The following is a 21,666-nucleotide window of genomic DNA, read 5'->3' on the forward strand; positions in this document are numbered from 1 at the left end:
TGAAAAACTGAACAGACATTTCTACATACTGGAATAAATTCAGTAAATTATTTGGAGGCAGAAACCCATACCTGTACGCTGAAAACACATTACAGTTTTTTACAATTACTTTGGCACTAAATTCAGAACCTTGATGTCATTTTCAAAACTCACAATCGATGATCAAAATGCAAATTTTTCAAAACTCTTAACACTTTTTCCAATTGCTTGGATACAATACACATAAATCTAAGATCATTTGTTCATTTAACTAACATCATCTGTTCAAAACGACACAACTTAACATCAAAGTATTACCATTTCAAAATGCAATTTACACATTACATCTGAGATTACTGTCGATTCATTTTATTACAATGATCTTACTATCAATTGATACAACTGCTCAAAATGATAAGTAACTGTTGTATGACTCTTAATGCATATTTGTATGGAAACTGACAAACAATATTCCATGTTTAGATCGTGAAAGTTTCAGGATAACAAATCCACTGACACCAATTATTGTGGAACATGAATCAATTGGACTACATTGTCTATGGATGTAATATTTCATCATTATTCTTTATCAGAAACTGTTTCTATGGTCCCATGTATCACTTTTCCGGACCATGTTTTCAGATTTGAAATGACTGTACACTCACCGGTCACTTTATTAGGTACACCTATCTAGTACTGGATAGGACCCCCTTTAGCCTCTACAAAAGCCTGAATTATTCACGGTGTTGTACGTTAAGAGATGCCCTTCTGCACACCACTGTTTTAAATTGCTTTTATTTGAGCGTTTGTGGCCTTTCTGTTAGCTTGAATGAGTCTGGACATTCTCCTCTGACCTCTTTCATTAACAAGGGGTTTTTGCCCACAGAACTGCCGCTCACTGAATGTGTTTTGTTTATCGCACCATTTTCTGTAAACTCTAGAGACTGTAGTGCGTAAAAATCCCAGGAGGGCAGCTGTTTCTGAGATGCTGGAACCACCATGAGTGGCACCAACAATCATACCACGGTCAAAGTTGCTTAGATTACGCATCTTGCCCGTTCTAATGTTTGGTCGAACAACAACTAAAGCTCTCTACTCTATATACTCTATATATTGAGTTGCTGGCAGCCACACTATTCTCTGTTTGAAGGAGCTGACTATTTGCGTTAACGTGCAGATGTACCTAATAAAGTGGCCAGGTGTATGTATGCAGACCCTTGTAATTGCTTTTCCAATACTGCCAACTGGTTACTGATGATTGATTTCACATTGTGGTACGAGTATATAGTGAAATGAGTGGTATCCACCTACAACAACATAGCGATAACATGGAGCCGGCAGGTGATCCAGTTCACAATAGAGGTCAAGCAGTGGGAGGAGGAAGATGTGGTGGTCAATGGAAGGGCAGGGGACAAGCACCACTTCTGAGAGGTGATCGTGAGCCTCGTTTGAGAGGTGTGGGGGAACGTGATAGAGGACAAGGCAACGGACCAAGACAGCGGCAGCAACAGCAAAGAGTGTCCAATGAAATCCGAGCAATAGTTGTAGACCATGTCGTAAAATCATGGCATGACAATGACTGAGGCAGTGATTCAACAATGATTCAACCAAACCTCAGAAGATCAACCTTGGCCTCAATCATCAGAACTTTCCGCAATGAGAACCGGTAAGTCTTCAGCATGCACATTAGGCTACTCTCAATTGTCACAGGGTAGATGATGTGATTAAATGTGTTCTTACTGTAATTTTCCCTGCAGAATTGAGACAAGGCAAAATAGGGAAGGCAGAGGCTAAATTCGGACTGACCAACAAGAGCGGGCTGTGGTCAATTTGGTTCGGGCCAGAAATTACATTCGCCTTACAGAAATTCGTCAGCACATCTTGGCCATGAAGACATGTTCAACAATGTGGAAGCCATAAGTTTGCCGACTATTGTACACATGCTGAAATGGCACCAGGTGTCTCTCAAACAGCTATCCCAAGTGCCTTCTGAAAGAAATGCAGACAGAGTCAAGCAACTGAGGACTGATTATGTTCAGGTATGTTCAGTTTCAAGATACCTGTTGTGAAAAATTACCCAAAAGTTCTACATCATTGTAATCAGTAATTCTCTTTCCAAAGTGATGGAGCTGGATGCTGAAAAAAAGCGTCACAAATTCCTCTTTTTGAATGAGGCAGGCTTCAACCTGGCCAAGACAAGGAGGAGAGGTAGGAATTTCAATGACCAGTGGGCAACCATCCAAGTACCTGGACAATGTGGGGTCAACATCACCATATCTGAAGATGGTGTGTTGGGACACAGACCTCGTATTAGATCATATAATGCTGCTCTCCTTGTAACCTTCCTCTGAGCTAAATCAGGTCTGTAGAGCTGATGGTGTGACCTATGTCATTGTGTGGGATAATGTCAGGTTCCACAATGCTCAAATGTTGCAAGCATGGTTTCAGGCCCATCCACAATTTACCACCCTGTACTTACTCCATACTCTCCTTTCCTTAACCCGATTGAGGAATTTTTCTCCACATGGAGGTAGAAGTATATGATAGGAGCCCTCACGAACAAGCCACTTTTCTCTAGGTCATGGATGACACATGCAATGACATCACGGCAGACCAGTGTCAGGCCTGGATTCTGCCATGCCCGAAGATTCTTCCCCAGATGTTTGGCCAATGAAAACATCCATCCATTCTGATGTGGATGAGAACCCAAATCCAGAAGACAGGGTTGCTGGAAATATAGAAGTACAGTAATCAATCCTTTGTTTTGCTTTTTACAGTAAGCCAGATGAGGAACACTGCAGTTTATATTTTACTGTAGTTTTTTTAATTTTTTGTAGCAAATTATTTTTGATTTGATAAAAAAAGTGTGATTTTTATCAATAACTTTCAGATTTCATTCAATTTATTTAACTAGGCAAGTCAGTTAAGAACACATTCTTATTTACAATGATGGCCTTGGAAAAGTGGGTTAACTGCCTTGTTCAGGGGCAGAACGACAGATTTTTACCTTGTCAGCTCAGGGATTCAATCTAGCAACCTTTCAGTTACTGGCCCAACGCTCTAACCACTAGGCTACCTACCACACCAATGATTCCACTGTGTCTGTAGTATACTCTCTACTAGTCCTTTTACAGTGATGTATGTATGTGTAGTACCATTATGAAACATGTATCACATATTTTGTACTACCATATTTAATGATTGTACAAACAACTACACAGTGAAACTATTGGTATCTTGTGTGTGGGTGATCCAAATTAATGTTTCTATGGTATTTCATGATAAATTAGTTTTGAACCAATGATTCTGCAAGTGCAAGGTTTCTTTAAAGAAATTAATGCACAATTGAATGTTGGACAGCCTGTGTTACAAGTGATGACCATTGAGTTTTGTGTCTAGAGTTTTGAAAAATGACCACAAGGTTCTGAAATTAGTGCCAAAGTGATTGTAAAAAACTGTAAGACAAATCTCAAAACCACACTATCATATCACTAGCATATGTTGGTTCAGGCCTCTTATTAAGTTCCCCTCACGGCCGCGCACAACACATATCCCTTTACTTCATGATGTACTGTATGCAATTATACCCTGAAAATAATGATATGCAAATAAATCAAGTCAATAAAACTGAAATCCCTGACAGTCAACAAGGGAAGTGTGTGTGTGTGTGTGTGTGTGTGTGTGTGTGTGTGTGTGTGTGTGTGTGTGTGTGTGTGTGTGTGTGTGTGTGTGTGTGTGTGTGTGAACTCCTACAATCTCATGCCTGAGGCACATGATCTTGGTGTTGATCAATATCCAGGCAAAAACAGTGCGTTTTAAAGGAGCAATCTACAATTGCTAAATTTATTTTAAAACTTGCATATTCATGTTATACTGTGTCGTGACTCTACTATGGTTAAAAGAGATGACATGCTATTCTCAAATCGATTACCTAACATTTAATTGATTACGTGATTGAATTAAACCATGCAACAATTAAACCATTAATAACCCGGGGCACCACGGAAGCATTCGTTTATATAGAGCGGCTATCTCCCGAATCCACTCTCAAAGATCTGAAGATCTTTTATATAAATAGCAGTCCAACAGTCATTAATTATTCTTTACCTAATATCAGTCTCATCTGAACATCGTAAAATGTTTGGTTATCTGCATGAACCCAGCCTTTACTTATGAATCGTCCATACACAAATTGGCTCAATTATTTATTTCCTTACTAATTAAAAAATTACAGAATATACCATACATAATAACATTATACAGTAAATACCGTCCCTAGTGGACTAAACATAAACAGTTTGGTTATAACACGATAGATTCAGAGAGAAGAGAAAGGGGGTTTGGAAGGAAGACTAAGGAACATGGGTCTCTATCGGACCTGGAAAGCTATTCTCACATAAATACATATGCCACTAACGATCGCTCATTCGGAAAAGCAATGCATTGTATTTACGTGAAGCTGGCTTCGATAGTTGAGTTGGTGATGTGAGGCTCTGGTTTGCCCAGTCGAGGTCACCATTGTCCTTTGTAGATTTTTCCGGGTCGTCATGTGAGAGGATCACATGGTCTGAGAGGTTCATCTCACTATGGAGATACTTCCTCGTCGGTCAGTGTTCTCGTTCTAGATTAGCGCTTATGTTCAGCTGCAGTCTGATATTTGCTAGTTTAGTATGCACTTCTTCTTTAGAAGAAGTAGAATTTGGCGGGAGAGTTCCTTTGTTCTACTGTGACCCTCTCTCTCCCATACGGCATGGTCAGGGAGACAAGAGTCTCTGCAAGGAATTCACAACGTAGTTGTAAAGTCGTAAAACTGGGGGTTGTTCACATCTCTGCTACCCAATTCACTGAAAGGGCTAGCGTCATGACAACTGTATACCCATTGATTCTTGAAGAATATAATTTAGAAACACCTCAGGTGCTTAGTTCAACTGTCGTACACCATCAGAACCCAAAATACAAGCTTGTTTTACTCCAATATTTGTAAGCAATGTAAATGTAAACAAACACCGTGCAGCACTCCTGCACCAATACACTCCCACCTTTTCACTGCGCTTCTCTGACACTGGCATCACAATCCCTTGCACCAGGCTCTGCATCATGGGAGACCGGATTTTAGCAGGGCAGCACTCCAACTCTGGAACTCCCTCCCTCTCCATGTCAGAACCTCACAATCTATACACATATCCACACTAAAGACACACCTCTTCACACAGGCTTACCCAGATTTTCTGTTGTCTTATTCTCTGTCTAGTTCACTACCCTGGTTAGTCTGTCATCATGTTTAGTGTTCTCCATGGATAGTCTGTTTGTAACGATGTGCGCTGAGAGTCGGGAAGCAAGTTCAGGGAGTGAGTGTTTTAATAAACAGAACATAATACAAAACAAGAAACACTAACAGCACACAGACAAGAAACAGAAACCCGGGGAAGGAACCAAGGGGAGTGACATATATAGGGAGGGTAATCAGGGAAGTGATGGAGTCCAGGTGAGTCTGGCGACACGCATGTGCGGATAACGATGGTGACTGGTAGGCGCCATAACGAGCAGCCTGGTGACCTAGAGACCGGAGAGGGAGCACACTTAACACTATTAACTTGTTTAGTGTTCTCCCTGGTTAGTCTGTTATCATGCTTAGTGTTCTCCATGGTTTGGTCTGTCATCATGTTTAGTGTTCTCCAGGGTTAGTCTAACCTTATGTTTAGTGTTCTCCAGTGTTAGTCTGTCATCATGTTCAGTGTTCTCCCTGGTTAGTCTGTTATCCTGTTTAGTGTTTTCCCTGGTTAGTCTGTTATCCTGTTTAGTGTTCTCTAGGGTTAGTCTAACCTTATGTTTAGTGTTCTCCATGGTAAATCTGTCGTCATGTTTATTGTACTTTTATATACAGTGCATATACTGTAGTACTTTTTCCACATTTATTACGTTACAGCCTTATTCTAAAATTGATTAAATAGTTTTCCCCCTCATCAATCTACCTCATAATGACAAAGAAAAACAGGTTTTTAGACATTTTTGCAAAAGTATTAAAGATTTAAATATCACATTTAAAGAAGTTTTCAGACCCTTTACTCAGTACTTTGTTGAAGCACCTTTGGCAGGGATTACAGCCTTGAGTCTTCTTGGGTATATTGCTACAAGCTTGGCACACCTGTATTTGGGGAGTTTCTCCCATTCTTCTCTGCAGATCCTCTCAAGCTCTGTCAGGTTGGATGGGGAGCGTTGCTGCACAGCAATTTTCAGGTCTCTCCTGAGAAGTTTGATCGGGTTCAAGTCCGGGCTCTGACTGGGCCACTCAAGGAGCAGGTTTTCATCAAGGATCTCTCTGTACTTTGCTACGTTCATCTCTGCCTCGATCCTGACTAGTCTCCCAGTCCCTGCAACTAAAAAACATCCCTACAGCATGATACTGCCACCACCATGTTTCACTGTAGAGATGGTGCCAGCTTTACTCCAGACGTGACGCTTGACATTCAGGCGAAAGAGTTCAATCTTGTTTTCATCAGACCAGAGAATCTTGTTTCTCATGGTCTGAGAGTCCTTCGGTGCCTTTTGGAAAACTCCAAGTGGGCTGTCATGTTGTCTTCTACTGAGGAGTGGCTTCCGTCTGGCCACTCTACCATAAAGGCCTGATTGGTGGAGGGCTGCAGAGATGGTTGTCGGGTTCTTGGTCAGACCCTTCTCCCCCGATTGCTCAGGTTGGCCCGGGCGGCAAGCTCTAGGGAGCCTTGGTGGTTCCAAACTTCTTCCATTTAAGAATGATGGAGGCCATTGTGTTCTTAGGGACCTTCAATGCTGCAGAAATTGTTTGGTACCCTTCCCCAGATCTGTGCCTCGACACAATCCTGTCCCGAAGCACATGGCTTGGTTTTTACTCTGAAATGCACTGAGGGACCTTATATAGACAGGTGTGTGCCTTTGTCCAATCAATTGAATTGGACTCCAAGTGGACTCCAATCAAGTTGAAGAAACATCTCAAGGATGATCAATGGAAACAGGATGCACCTGAGCTCAATTGTGAGTCTCATAGCAAAGGGTCTGAATACTTATGTAAATACGGTATTTCTGTTTTCACTTTGTGTGTAGATTGATGAGGAACATTTTTTATTTAATCAATTTTAGAATAAGGCTGTAGCGTAACAAAATGTGGAAAAAGGGATACTTTCCAAATGCACTGTACTTACTCATTTAACATTTTATTTTATTGCTTCTTGTCCTGCTGATTTTCTTGTGTAATTAAAGTGACTTTGGGTGTTGTGAAAAGCTTTTAAAATAAAATGTATTATTATTATTAGTCCCGAAACACGGTTAAAACTCTAATTTTGATGTCATGGATGGTCCTTGCATCCATAGCTCTGTCTATAAATTTGAGAGTGATAACATTTTCCCCAGTCCAGTTATTGTTTCAACTGCGGATTGGCCCTTAACCTGAGTCGGAATTTGTGAGGGGAGCTTCCGTCGGACACTGATGCATCATACTGGGAGCCTAAATCGATCACTTCAATTATGGTACATCTAAGGATAAATCATGGTACAGTAACACTTTATTTGAAGGGTCTACAATGAACCATTCATAAGACATTTATAAACTGTTCGTTCACCATTTATTTATCATTACCCCCACATTTGTAAATGTTAGAAAGCTAGTTATTCACACCAGTACCGTGCCTTCAGAAATAATTCACACCTCTTGAATTATTCCACATTCGGTTGTGTTACAAAGTGGGATTAAAATGGATTTAATTGTATTCATTTTGTCAACGATCTCTGCAAAAAAACTAAACAAAAAATAAAGCACTAATATATCTTGATTGGATCAATATTCAACCCCCTGAGTCAATACATGTTAGAATCAACTTTGGCAGCGATCACAGTTGTGAGTCTTTCTAGGTAAGTCTTTAAGAGCGTTCCACACCTGGATTGTGCAACATTTGTCCATTATTATTTTCAAAATTCTTCAAGCTCGGCCAAATTGGTTGTTGATCAATGCTAGACAATCATTTTCAGGTCTTGCCATAGAGTTTTGACTGAAATCTGCTTGAAAATCGAACTCGGCCACTCAGGAACATTCACTGTCTTCTTGTTTAGCAATTCAAGTTTATATTTGGCCTTGTGTTTTAGGTTATAGTCCTGCTGAAAGGTGAATTAGCCTCCCAGTGTCTGGTCTAAAGCAGACTGAACCAGGTTTTCTAAGATTTTGCCTGTGCTTTTTATCCGGACAAACTCCCCAGTCCTTAATGATTATAATCATACTGCTTTTTATATTTTTACCCATCTACCAATAGGTGCCCTTCTTTATGAGGCATTGGAAAACCTCCCTGGTCTTTGTGGTTGAATCTGTGTTTGAAATTCACCGCTTGACTGAGGGACCTTATAGATAATTGTATGTGTGTGGTACATAGATGAGGTAGTCATTCAAAAATCATGTTAAACACTATTATTGCACACTTATGTGACTGAACTTATTTAGGCTTGCCATGGCAAAGGGGTTGAATACTTGTTGACACAAGACATTTCAGATTTTCATTTTGTATTAATTTGTAAACATAATTCCACTTTGACATTACGGTATATTGTGTGAAAAAAAAATATTTAATCCAATTCAGGCTGCAACACAACAACATTTTGAAAAAGTCAAGGGATGTGAATAATTTCTGAATGTACTGTATATCCATTTCCTTAAACATCCTGTGTTGTGTGCTTATTCTTTACCAGGTACTGCAGGCATGTCTACCAATGGCATGCCAATATTTTTGTGAGAAATTATACTGGTTACACAAAACATTTATGAAGTATTTATAAAGTATGTATAGCACTACATTTAGGGACTGCAAAAATACTTAACTAATGATAAGTAAATTGTTCAGTAATGTGGGAGTAACGAATAATAAATGGTGAACACACACTTCATAAATGCCTTATAAATGGTTTATTTCAAACCTTTTAAATAAAGTGTTACTATCGTGACACTAGGTGAGACCCAAATGCAGATACAGGAGGCAGATGGTTGGAGTTTAAGATGTTTAATGAATCCAAAGGGAGTAGGCGAGAGAATGGTCGTGGACAGGCAAAAGGTCATAACCAGATCAGAGTCCAGGAGGTACAGAGTGGCAGGCAGGCTCGAGGTCAGGGCAGACAGAATGGTCAGGCAGACGGGTACAGAGTCCAGAACAGGCAAGGGTCAAAACCGGGAGGACTACCAAAAGGAGAAAAGGCAAAGCAGGAAAACGGGAAAAATGCTGGTAGGCTTGGACATACAAGCCGAACTGGCACAGAGAGACAGGAAACACAGGGATAAATACACTGGCACAGAGAGACAGGAAACACAGGGATAAATACACTGGGGAAAACACCTGGAGCGGGTGGAGACAATAGCGAGGACAGGTGAAACAGATCAGTGTGTGACAGTTACTGAAATCATTACATCAGATAGTTTAAGCACTGAAACAGGACAAATTTCCAATGAATGAAATCCTGTGTTAAAATGGGAACCGTTATCTAATCTGTAAATTTTGCATTCACATTATTGATGGAAACTTCTTTAATGAAAACAATGATCTTTACTCACATGCACTTAACAAATACCTGCTAAACATGAATACATTTCTTACACAGACCCATTCTGAACAAAAGCGTCTGATGAGCAAATGTATGTAAGACCACACTGTATTCACAATGTACTGTAGATTAATCTGTATAGGTTGTCAAAATGAAACCCAGTAAAGCAAAAATGTTACGTTTGGCTCTATACTCAAGCATTTTTGTAACGGTTTTCCTCCTCTTCTGAGGAGGAGTAAGAAGGATCGGTCCAAAATGCAGCGTGGTACGTGTCCTTGATATTTTAATGAAATAACCGAACACTGAATACAAAAGAACAAGAGAAATAAATGAAAACCAAAACAGTTTTGTATGGTAAAACACAGACACAGAAAACAACTACCCACAAATCATAGTGGGAAAACAGGCTGCCTAAGTATGGTTCTCAATCAGAGACAACGATCGACAGCTGCCTCTGATTGGGAACCATACCAGGCCAAATGCAGAAATACAAAACGTAGAATACACATCATAGAATGCCCACCCCAACTCACGCCCTGACCAAACTAAACCAGAGACATAAAAAAGGAACTAAGGTCAGGACGTGACAATTTTGGATTTAAGATAAAATGTTTCATATGAGGCAACAATATAGAATATCACCTTGGTCCATAGAGTGCTTTCATTTGTAAACGGTAAAACATAAATGTATGAAAATACCCTAAAATAAAAGATAACATTCTGTTCTGTCGCCTCATATGAAGCATTTGCTGGAGTATAGAGACATATTAAACATTTTAGCTTCACTGTCCAAATACATTAGGAGGGGAGTGTAAATATTGCTATAGGCTACTTAATAGGGATAGGAGTCCCACTACCGGGACAACTTCCTGTGAAACTGGAGTGCACGCAATTCAAATAAATAATCAGAAATATTATGGATTTTAAACATTTATGTACATATACATTTTATGTACATATAAATCATATCTTATATCGGCTGAAAGCTTAAATTCTTGTTAATCTAACTGAACTGTCCAATTTACAGTAGATATTACATTGAAAACATGCCATGCGATTGTTTGAGGACGGCACCCCACATAAAAATGTTTTTCCACCGGCACAGGTTTCATACATTCACATATAACGATTAAATATTCACTTCCTTTTTGATAATCCTCCTCTGATTTGTCATCCTAAGGGTCCCAGCTATAACATGTAGCGTCGTTTTGTTAGATTAAATCCTACTTTATATCCCAAAAAGTCTGTTTAGTTGGCGCCATCAATCTCCCTTTCAATTTACAGAGAAAGGAATCCAAAAATCTACCCCTAAACTTTGTTTCAACAAGTCAAAATACGTTTCCAATTACTCCTCAGACACCCTAAAATGTAATCAAACTATAATATTTCTTATGGAAAGAAGAATGTTCAATTGAAAACCGATTTTAGCAGGTGCGTAATGTCTTCATGGCGTGCGCAAACACGAATTTCCAAGACCGTGTCCTTCTGCTAAAACTGCTATTTCTTATTCATTTTTGAAGTTAGATAATTTTCAACATGACCTTGCATTTCTAAGAGGATGGTCTCTACAAAACAAAAATGTCTGGTTGGTTTTTCTTTGGATTTTCTCCTATCACATCTATTGTGTTATATTCTCATACATTATTTTAACATTTCTACAAATTCAAAGTGTTTTCTTTCCAATGGTACCAATGATATGCATATCCTGGCTTCAGGGCCTAAGCTACAGGCAGTCTACTTTGTGCACGCCATTCAGACAGGAAGTGGAGAAAAAAGGGGCCTAGCTTTAAGAGGTTTTCAATGCAAATCATTACCTAACAGTATATATTATTGTTATGGCACGTTTAAGTCTTATCTGAACGTCTCACTCTGTCATGCATTTATTTATTTAACCTTTATTTAAGCATGCTGTCTCTTTCACATATGAGCCCTGCATGAACACATGAACAAACAATAATTACACTATACATGTATACTGAATACAGTATATACATACATCAATTACACAATACATATAAACTGTATACAGTATACACATCAATTGCACAATACAGATATACAGTATACACTATACACATCAATTGCACAATACATATATACTGTATACAGTATACACATCAATTACACAATACATGAAAAACAAACAAAAATACGAAAAGCAAAAAACAATCATATCAAACAAACACATTCTTCAGTAACGCCCTCTAACATCCACGTGAATTTGCATAATTACATATTATGCAAATAATACTCATGTGGCAGCCTGAGCCTTGTATGCATACATTCATGTAAAGATATTCATGAGCTTTTGGGACAGCTGTTTTTCTAAGCCCCACAATGTGTCTGTATTAAAACAATGAACATTCTGCTGAGTTTGAGTTTTTAGCCGAGCCTAGTGTAATTGCTCTGCTACCAACAGCATTTCTGCTGATGTAAGGGAATTTATGATCATCATAATAACCAGTTTTATTGGTGTGGGAGGAGGGAAGATATGACAGACTAATCGCTACACACACACACACACACACACACACACACACACACACACACACACACACACACACACACACACACACACACACACACACACACACACAAACATACTCTCTTTAAAACTAAGTCAGCTGTTGGTATGTCAGATACTGTATATCAATGCTATGATCTGTAATGACATGTTATAATAGCTGCCATTTCAAACTTCTGACGGCATCATCCCAATGGGCACAGACGTCATTTCAACATCTAGTTTTGATTTACATTAGGTTAAAGGTTTGGCGAAAAAATACGAAATGCCCTGACGTTGATGACTTTTTTCAAATCCAATCAGTTTTCCAAGTCATCACATATAAAAAATAAAAAATAAATGACGAACAACGTTGATTCAACCAGTTTTTGCCCAGTGGGATATGTGGTGAGCGCAGCCAACCAGTGATGTCCTATTTTTGTTGAGCAGTGCCTGCATGTATTACTGGGGATTTTGCATTAATGAATTTGTCATCACAACAACTTGACAACTAAGCAAAGAAAATATGGATAAAATGTAATCAATTATTCAAACAAAGAAATCACTCATTTCCCTTTCCGGATATGGACCCATGTCTGAATTTCCAGCTACTGTACACTCCTGATTTATGAACTGTTTATGCTAGATTTATGTACATTACTCTAGTTTGACTCTATGGAAATCCATTGGCCTCAATTTACATTTCCCCCCTCAGTGTTCAGGGTAACAGTATGTCGGTAGGGTGTGATTATGCCCTAATTCTAATTAGATGAGCTCCATCCCTGGGGTGACATCCACCCAGACACTCCCTTCAGTAATGAGTCTCTCTGGACTGGAGCATCCACACCTCTAATAGGCATAGAGGAATATTAAGACAGGCCTGAAAAAGGTGGGCAGGGAGGGAAGGGGAAACAAAATAATGGAACAACTTTGGTAACATTTTACTTAAAGCTGACAGGAAAAATGTCTCATTTTAAAGCATATAATGTTATGTCTCTGTGCAGCCTGGTCGGCAGCTTTAGACTGCTACAGTATACTCAAAGTTTCTCCAAGGTATGCCAGGAGGTAGCGTAGCAAATGCTCAACTGACTCCAAATGGCTGTTCTTTAGTCAGGTATCAAGTGATGAGGGACACTTGTAACACTTATACTGAAACAGCCACCCTCCAATGTTGAATAACTCCCCACATTGTTCTGTCCACTGAGTTTTACAGGATAGACAAAGTGCAGTTTGACACTTTGCTCACTGGCCAGGGCTACATCCCTCTTGACTCGCATCACGCCTCAGCTTCCCTCTGCACTTTCCATCCACCATGTGACTTCAGATAGACTTTTCTATGTAATAAGCTGCCAAGGAGAGACTTCATCAGGGATAGCGATTCCTGTTTTTCACAGTACATATCACACTGATGGTGGAACTCCTTTGTCAAAAACCATGCTCAAATCAAATCAAATGTTATCAGTCACATGCACCGAATAGGTGTAGACACCTTACAGTGAAATGCTTACTTACAGGCCCCTAACCAACAATGCAGTTTAAAAAATACGAATAAGAATAAGAAATAAAAGTAACAAGTAATTAAAGAGCAGGAGGAAAATAACAATAGGGAGACTATATGCAGGGGGGTGTCGGTACAGAGTCAATAGAGGTATAGAGGTCCTGGATGGCAGGAAGCTTGGCCCCAGTGATGTACTGGGCCGTTCGCACTACCCTCTAGCGACTAGCAGTCGGAAGCCGAGCAGTTGTCATACCAGGCAGCGATGCTCTCGATGGTGCAGCTGTAGAACCTTTTGAGGATCTTAGGACCCATGCCAAATCTTTTCAGTCTCCTGATGGGGAATAGGTTTTGTCGTGCCCTCTTCACGACTGTCTTGCTGTGCTTGGAACACGTTAGTTTGTTGGTGATGTGGACACTAAGGAACTTGAAGCTCTCAACCTGCTCCACTACACCCCCATTGATGAGAATGGGGAGGCATGCTCAGTCCTGTTTTTCCTGTAGTCCACAATCATCTCCTTTGTCTTGATCACATTGAGGGAGAGGTTGTTGTCCTGGCACCACATGGCCAGGTCTCTGACTTCCTCCCTATAAGCTTTCTCGTCGTTGTTGGTGATCAGGCCTACCACTGTTGTGTAATCGGCAAACTTAATGATGGTGTTGGAGTCAAACCTGGCCGTGTAGTCATGAGTGAACAGGGAGTACAGGAGGGGACTGAGCACGTACCCCTAAGGGGCTCCAGTGTTGAGGATCAGAGTGGCGGATGTATTGTTACCTACCCTGACCACCTGGGGGCAGCCCGTCAGGAAGTCCAGGATCCAGTTGCAGTGGGAGGTCTTTAGTCCCAGGGTCCTAAGCTTATTGATGAGCTTTGAAGGCACTATGGTGTTGAACGCTGAGCTGTAGTCAATGAACATCATTATCACATTGGTGTTCCTTTTGTCCAGGAGGGAAAGGGCAGTGTGGAGTGCAATAGAGATTGCATCATCTGTGCATCTGTTAGAACGATATGCAAATTGTAGTGGGTTCTAATTGCAGTCGCTGTACTCGCCTTTAGGCGAGGATAGCTGGGCTGCAAGCCCAGCTTCAGACGCAATCGTTAGGCAAGGGTAATTTCAGTGTAGGAAAGGATGAAACAGCGTCTGTGCCACCAGTAAGTACAGATAGTAGTATAAATCCCCTGGCACAGTCCCCGCAGCCGGACAACTTTCTCACGGTTTCTGGAAGGAAATGCTGTAGGAACGCTCAACCGGTGTCGCTCATTCAGCCAACAGAAACTTTCAACCGGTTTTCCCCATTAAGCAGCGGGTCGGATTAAAACGAATCATCCAGCGATCATACACTGTTTACCGGGGGGCAGGGCTACCGACGTTAAGGCAAATCTGAAGATGGTGCTGGCTAAAGCTAAAACTGGCGAGTGTAGAGAGTATAGAGATATTGTTATCCACGTCGGCACCAACGATGTTAGGATGAAACAGTCAGAGATCACCAAGCGCAACATAGCTTCTGCGTGTAAATCAGCTAGAAAGATGTGTCGGCATCGAGTAATTGTCTCTGGCCCCCTCACAGTTAGGGGGAGTGATGAGCTCTACAGCAGAGTCTCACAACTCAATCGCTGGTTGAAAACTGTTTTCTGCCCCTCCCAAAAGATAGAATTTGTAGATAATTGGCCCTCTTTCTGGGACTCACCCACAAACAGGACCAAGCCTGACCTGCTGAGGAGTGACGGACTCCATCCTAGCTGGAGGGGTGCTGTCATTTTATCTACCAACATAGACAGGGCTCTAACTCCTCTAGCTCCACAATGAAATAGGGTGCAGGCCAGGCAGCAGGCTGTTAGCCAGCCTGCCAGCATAGTGGAGTCTGCCACTAGCACAGTCAGTGTAGTCAGCTCGGCAAAACTAAACATGGCGTTGTTCGCCTTAGCAATCTCACTAGGATAAAGACCACCTCCATTCCTGTCATTATTGAAAGAGATCATGATACCTCACATCTCAAAATAGGGCTACTTAATGTTAGATCCCTTACTTCAAAGGCAATTATAGTCAATTAACTAATCACTGATCATAATCTTGATGTGATTGGCCTGACTGAAACATGGCTTAAGCCTGATGAATTTACTGTGTTAAATGAGGCCTCACCTCCTGGCTACACTAGTGACCATATCCCCCGTGCATCCGGCAAAGGCGGAGGTGTTGCTAGCATTTACGATAGCAAATTTCAATTTACAAAAAAAAAAAATGACGTTTTCGTCTTTTGAGCTTCTAGTCATGAAATCTATGCAGCCTACTCAATCACTTTTTATAGCTACTGTTTACAGGCCTCCTGGGCCATATACAGCTTTCCTCACGGAGTTCCCTGAATTCCTATCGGACCTTGTAGTCATAGCAGATAATATTATAATCTTTGGTGACTTTAATATTCACATGGAAAAGTCCACAGACCCACTCCAAAAGACTTTCGGAGCCATCATCGACTCAGTGGGTTTTGTCCAACATGTCTCTGGACCCACTCACTGTCACAGTCATACGCTGGACCTAGTTTTGTCCCATGGAATAAATGTTGTGGATCTTAATGTTTTTCCTCATAATCCTGGACTATCGGACCACCATTTTATTACGTTTGCAATTGCAACAAATAATCTGCTCAGACCCCAACCAAGGAACATCAAAAGTCGTGCTATAAATTCACAGACAACACAAAGATTCCTTGATGTCCTTCCAGATTCCCTCTGTCTACCCAAGGACGCCAGAGGACAAAAATCAGTTAACCACCTAACTGAGGAACTCAATTTAAACTTGCGCAATACCCTAGATGCAGTTGCACCCCTAAAAACTAAAAACATTTCTCATAAGAAACTAGCTCCCTGGTACACAGAAAATACCCGAGCTCTGAAGCAAGTTTCCAGAAAATTGGAACGGAAATGGCGCCACACCAAACTGGAAGTCTTACTCTGGACCCTGATCTCTCTTTTGAAGAACATATCAAGACCATTTCAAGGACAGCTTTTTTCCATCTACGTAACATTGCAAAAATCAGAAACTTTCTGTCCAAAAAATTATGCAGAAAAATTAATCCATGCTTTTGTCACTTCTAGGTTAGACTACTGCAATGCTCTACTTTCCGGCTACCCGGATAAAGCACTAAATAAACTTCAGTTAGTGCTAAATACGGCTGCTAGAATCCTGACTAGAACCAAAAAAAATGATCATATTACTCCAGTGCTAGCCTCTCTACACTGGCTTCCTGTCAAAGCAAGGGCTGATTTCAAGGTTTTACTGCTAACCTACAAAGCATTACATGGGCTTGCTCCTACCTATCTCTCTGATTTGGTCCTGCCGTACATAACTACACGTACACTACGGTCACAAGACGCAGGCCTCCTAATTGTCCCTAGAACTTCTAAGCAAACAGCTGGAGGCAGGGCTTTCTCCTATTGAGCTCCATTTTTATGGAACGGTCTGCCTACCCATGTCTTTACTGAAGACTCATCTCTTCAGTGGGTGATATGATTGAGTGTAGTCTGGCCCAGGATTGGGAAGGTGAACGGAAAGGCTCTGGAGCAACGAACTGCCCTTGCTGTCTCTGCCTGGCCGGTTCCCCTCTTTCCACTGGGATTCTCTGCCTCTAACCCTATTACAGGGGCTGAGTCACTGGCTTACTGGGGCTCTCTCATGCCGTCCCTGGAGGGGGTGCGTCACCTGAGTGGGTTGATTCACTGATGTGGTCTTCCTGTCTGGGTTGGCGCCCCCCCCTTGGGTTGTGCTGTGGCGGAGGTCTTTGTGGGCTATACTCAGCCTTGTCTCAGGATGGTAAGTTGGTGGTTGAAGATATCCCTCTAGTGGTGTGGGGGCTGTGCTTTGGCAAAGTGGGTGGGGTTATATCCTGCCTGTTTGGCCCTGTCCGGGGGTGTCCTCGGATGGGGCCACAGTGTCTCCTGACCCCTCCTGTCTCAGCCTCCAGTATTTATGCTGCAGTAGTTTATGTGTCGTGAGGCTAGGGTCAGTTTGTTATATCCGGAGTACTTCTCCTGTCCTATTCGGTGTCCTGTGTGAATCTAAGTGTGCGTTCTCTAATTCTCTCCTTCTCTCTTTCTTTCTCTCTCTTGGAGGACCTGAGCCCTAGGACCATGCCCCAGGACTAACTGACATGATGACTCCTTGCTGTCCCCAGTCCACCTGGCCGTGCTGCTGCTCCAGTTTCAACTGACCTGAGCCCTAGGACCATGCCCCAGGACTACCTGACATGATGACTCCTTGCTGTCCCCAGTCCACCTGACCGTGCTGCTGCTCCAGTTTCAACTGTTCTGCCTTATTATTATTCGACCATGCTGGTCATTTATGAACATTTTAACATCTTGGCCATGTTCTGTTATAATCTCCACCCGGCACAGCCAGAAGAGGACTGGCCACCCCACATAGCCTGGTTCCTCTCTAGGTTTCTTCCTAGGTTTTGGCCTTTCTAGGTAGTTTTTCCTAGCCACCGTGCTTCTACACCTGCATTGCTTGCTGTTTGGGGTTTTATGCTGGGTTTCTGTACATCACTTTGAGATATCAGCTGATGTACGAAGGGCTATATTAATACATTTGATTTGATTTGATTTGTCTAGGGTTTCTGGGTTAATGGTGATGATGTGAGCCATGACCAGTCTTTCCAAGCACTTCATGGCTACAGACGTGAGTGCTACGGGTCGGTAGTCATTTAGGCAGGTTACCTTAGTGTTCTTGGGCACAGGCACTATGGTGGTCTGCTTAAAACATGTTGGTATTATAGACTCGGACAGGAAGAGGTTGAAAATGTCAGTGAACACACTTGCCAGTTGGTCAGCGCATGCTCGCAGTACACGTCCTGGTAATTTGTCTGGCCCTGCGGCCTTGTGAATGTTGACCTGTTTAAAGGTCTTACTCACATCGGCTACAGAGAGCGTGATCACACAGTCTTCCAGAACAGCTGGTGCTCTCATGCATATTTCAATGTTATTTGCCTCGAAGAAAGCATAGAAGTAGTTAGCCTCGTCTGGTAGGCTCGTGTCACTGGGCAGCTCTCGGCTGTGCTTCCCTTTGTAGTCAATAATGGTTTGCATGCCCTGCCACATCCGACGAGCGTCAGAGCCGGTGTAGTACGATTCGATCTTAGTACTGTATTTACGCTTTGCCTGTTTGATGGTTCGTTGGAGGACATAGCAGGATTTCTTATAAACTTCCGGGTTAGAATCCCGGCAGCTCTAGCCTTTATCTCAGTGTGGATGTTGCCTGTAATCCATGGCTTCTGGTTGGGGTATGTACGTATGGTCACTGTGGGGACAACGTCATCGATGCACTTATTGATGAAGCCAATGACGGATGTGATGTACTCCTCAATGCAATCGGAGAAATCCCGGATAGCTTAGCATCTGCTTCATCTGACCACTTTTTTATTGATCTAGTCACGGGTGCTTCCTGATTTAATTTTTACTTGTAAGCAGGAATCAGGAGGTTAGAATTATGGTCAGATTTACCAAATGGAGGGCGAGGGAGAGGTTTGTATGCTTCTCTGTGTGTGGAGTAAAGGTGGTCCAGAGTTTATTTCCTTCTGGTTGTAATACTAGATGATCATTTTGAAAGATACTGTATTTGATCTGTAATACTTCAGTGGGAGATTATTGCAGTGCAATAAATAGTAATGACACTGCTTATCAGTGTTCAACAGGGTCACAAGGTTATTTTTCAGGTAAGCTGCTGAGAGTACAATTGACACGTGACACCCACAGATTTACTCTGGATCAAACGACCAGGAGGGGTGTGCCAAGTTCACTCAGAGAACTCCTAGTTCCATTGTAATGCCTTCTGAGCATTCATTAAAGAACAAGATAACATATTTATGGTTTGCGGAAGCCTTGCAGGAAGTTGGCCTCTTACTTTTGCTAATATTGAGCTTTTATCATGGATTGAACGCTGATCAGGAAAAATACGATACCACGACATGAGCTTATATCATAAAGAATACCACTGCTATTAATATCACATGGAACAAGAATATCAGTTGTTTTTTACACCATCAAATCCATTATTATGTATGCCATTGGCCATATGAGATTGGATACAGTAACTGAATAACAATTGCAACTTTGGCTGACTCTGTGGCAATCCCAAACAAGACAATCAGTTTAATTGTTTTTATTATTTAACCTTTATTTAACTAGGCAAGCCAGTTAAGAACAAATTCTTATTTACAATGATGGCCTACCTCGGCCAAACCCGGACAACGCTGGGAAAATTGTGCGCCGCCCTATGGGACTCCCAATCACGGCCGGATGTGATCCAGCCTGGATTGGAACCAGTGACACCTCTTGCACTGAGATGCAGTGCCTTAGACCGCTGCACCACTCGGGAGGCAATGGGCTGTATACAACTACAAAGTCTAGATAATACACTTTCCAGAAATGGACACAATAATCAAATTAATTAAATGTTTCAGTAATTTACTGTATGTCTGTCTTGGAAAGCTTATTGGAAAGCATTTTGACAAAAAACAGCAGTGTCTCACTTTTTATTGATCTCTCTAAGGCTTTTGATACAGTTGATCATGCTATGCAGAGATTGTCGAGTGTAGGTCTTTCAGAGCATGCAGTTGCATGGTTTGCTAACTATCTGTCTGATATAACTCAGTGCACTCAATTTGATGGGCTTATGTCTGTTAAATTGTCTGTTTTTAATGGTGTGCCCCAAGGCTCTGTACTTGGTCCTCTCTTATTCACTATTTATATCAATGATTTAGACAAAAATGTCCAAAATGTGCAACCTCATTATGCTGTGTCACGTCCTGACCATAGAAAGCCTTTATTTTATATGGTGTAGTAGGTCAGGGCATGACTGGGAGGGTGTTCTAGTTTATTATTTCTTAGTGTAGTCTAGTTTTTGTATTTCTATGTTGGCCTGGTATGGTTCCCAATCATGTTATCCCTGATTGGGGATCATATTTAGGTAGCCTTTTCCCACCTGTTGTTTGTGGGATCTTGTTTTTGTATTGTTGCTTTTGAGCCCTACAAGGCTGTACATTCGTTTGTTTCTCTTTACTGTTTTTGTTGCTGGTTCACATTCAAGTATATTTATGATGAACCCAAATCACGCTGCGCCTTGGTCTATCCCTTTTGACGAGCATTACAGGCTGATGATACTGTTATTTACTGTCTCTTACAACAGCTTTCCAGAACTTGCAAACTGCTTTTTATACTGTTCAACATACCTTGTGTCAATTGAAGCGTATCTTCAATACTGACAAATCTAAACTAATGGTGTTTTCTAAAGCAAGAAATAGACCTCTGAACCTACCTGTCAGGGCAAAGAGATTGAGGTTGTAACGTCATATAAATATCTTTGAATTTTAATTGATGACAGCCTCTTTTGAAAAGCATATTCAACAACTTACAAAAAAATTGAGGCTGAAATTGGGATTTTATTTTAGGAATAAGGCCTGTTTTTCTATTGAAGCCAGGAGGCTAGTATCAGCTACATTTATGCCTTTACTAGACTATGGGGATATTTCATATGAATGCTTCTGCTCAGTGTTTGAGATCAATTGACACCCTTTACCATTGCACTTTGAGATTTATTTTAAACTGCGAAACCCTTACGCACCACTGCACTTTGTATACCAGGGTTGGCTGGCCTTCTCTAGTCACTCATAGGCTCAGTCACTGGTATACTTTAATTTACAAAGCCATTTTGGGTTTACTACCTTTTTATTTGGGCATTTTTATTGTTCAGAAATTTGGTGGGTACTCTCTTCGTTCGCTGGACTTTATCCTGATAACTGTCCGAACTGAATTTGGTAAAAGGGCTTTTATGTACTCTGCGCCATCATCTTGGAACGCCTTACAAAATACTTTTAAACTGGAAGAACCTGTCCCGATTGGTATTTTTAAATCACTGATGAATGATCTTGAGACTGATTCCCTGACCTGTCAATGTTTTTAATTTGCTGTTTTTGATTTTGTTATACTATTTTGAATTCTATGTTTTTTACTAGATTATTTCGTCGTTTTTCATGTTTGTCTGTAATTTTTGTAATGACTTGGTGCTACCTATCTTGGCCAGGACGCTCTTGAAAAAGAGATTTTAAATCTCATTGAGTGGTAAATCGCAGTGGTCTAAGGCTG

The 21,666-nt window shown here is 41.2% G+C and overlaps 1 pseudogene; it reads left to right on the top strand.

The window, feature by feature from the left end:
- The first annotated feature begins 1,307 nt into the window (after positions 1 to 1,307).
- LOC149977409 (uncharacterized) lies at positions 1,308 to 2,302 on the top strand (annotated as a pseudogene).
- The last annotated feature ends 19,364 nt before the right edge of the window (positions 2,303 to 21,666 follow it).

The sequence above is a fragment of the Oncorhynchus mykiss genome, chromosome 15, assembly GCF_057628025.1.
Source record: "Oncorhynchus mykiss isolate SJ-2025 chromosome 15, ASM5762802v1, whole genome shotgun sequence".
In the NCBI taxonomy this organism is placed as follows: domain Eukaryota; kingdom Metazoa; phylum Chordata; class Actinopteri; order Salmoniformes; family Salmonidae; genus Oncorhynchus; species Oncorhynchus mykiss.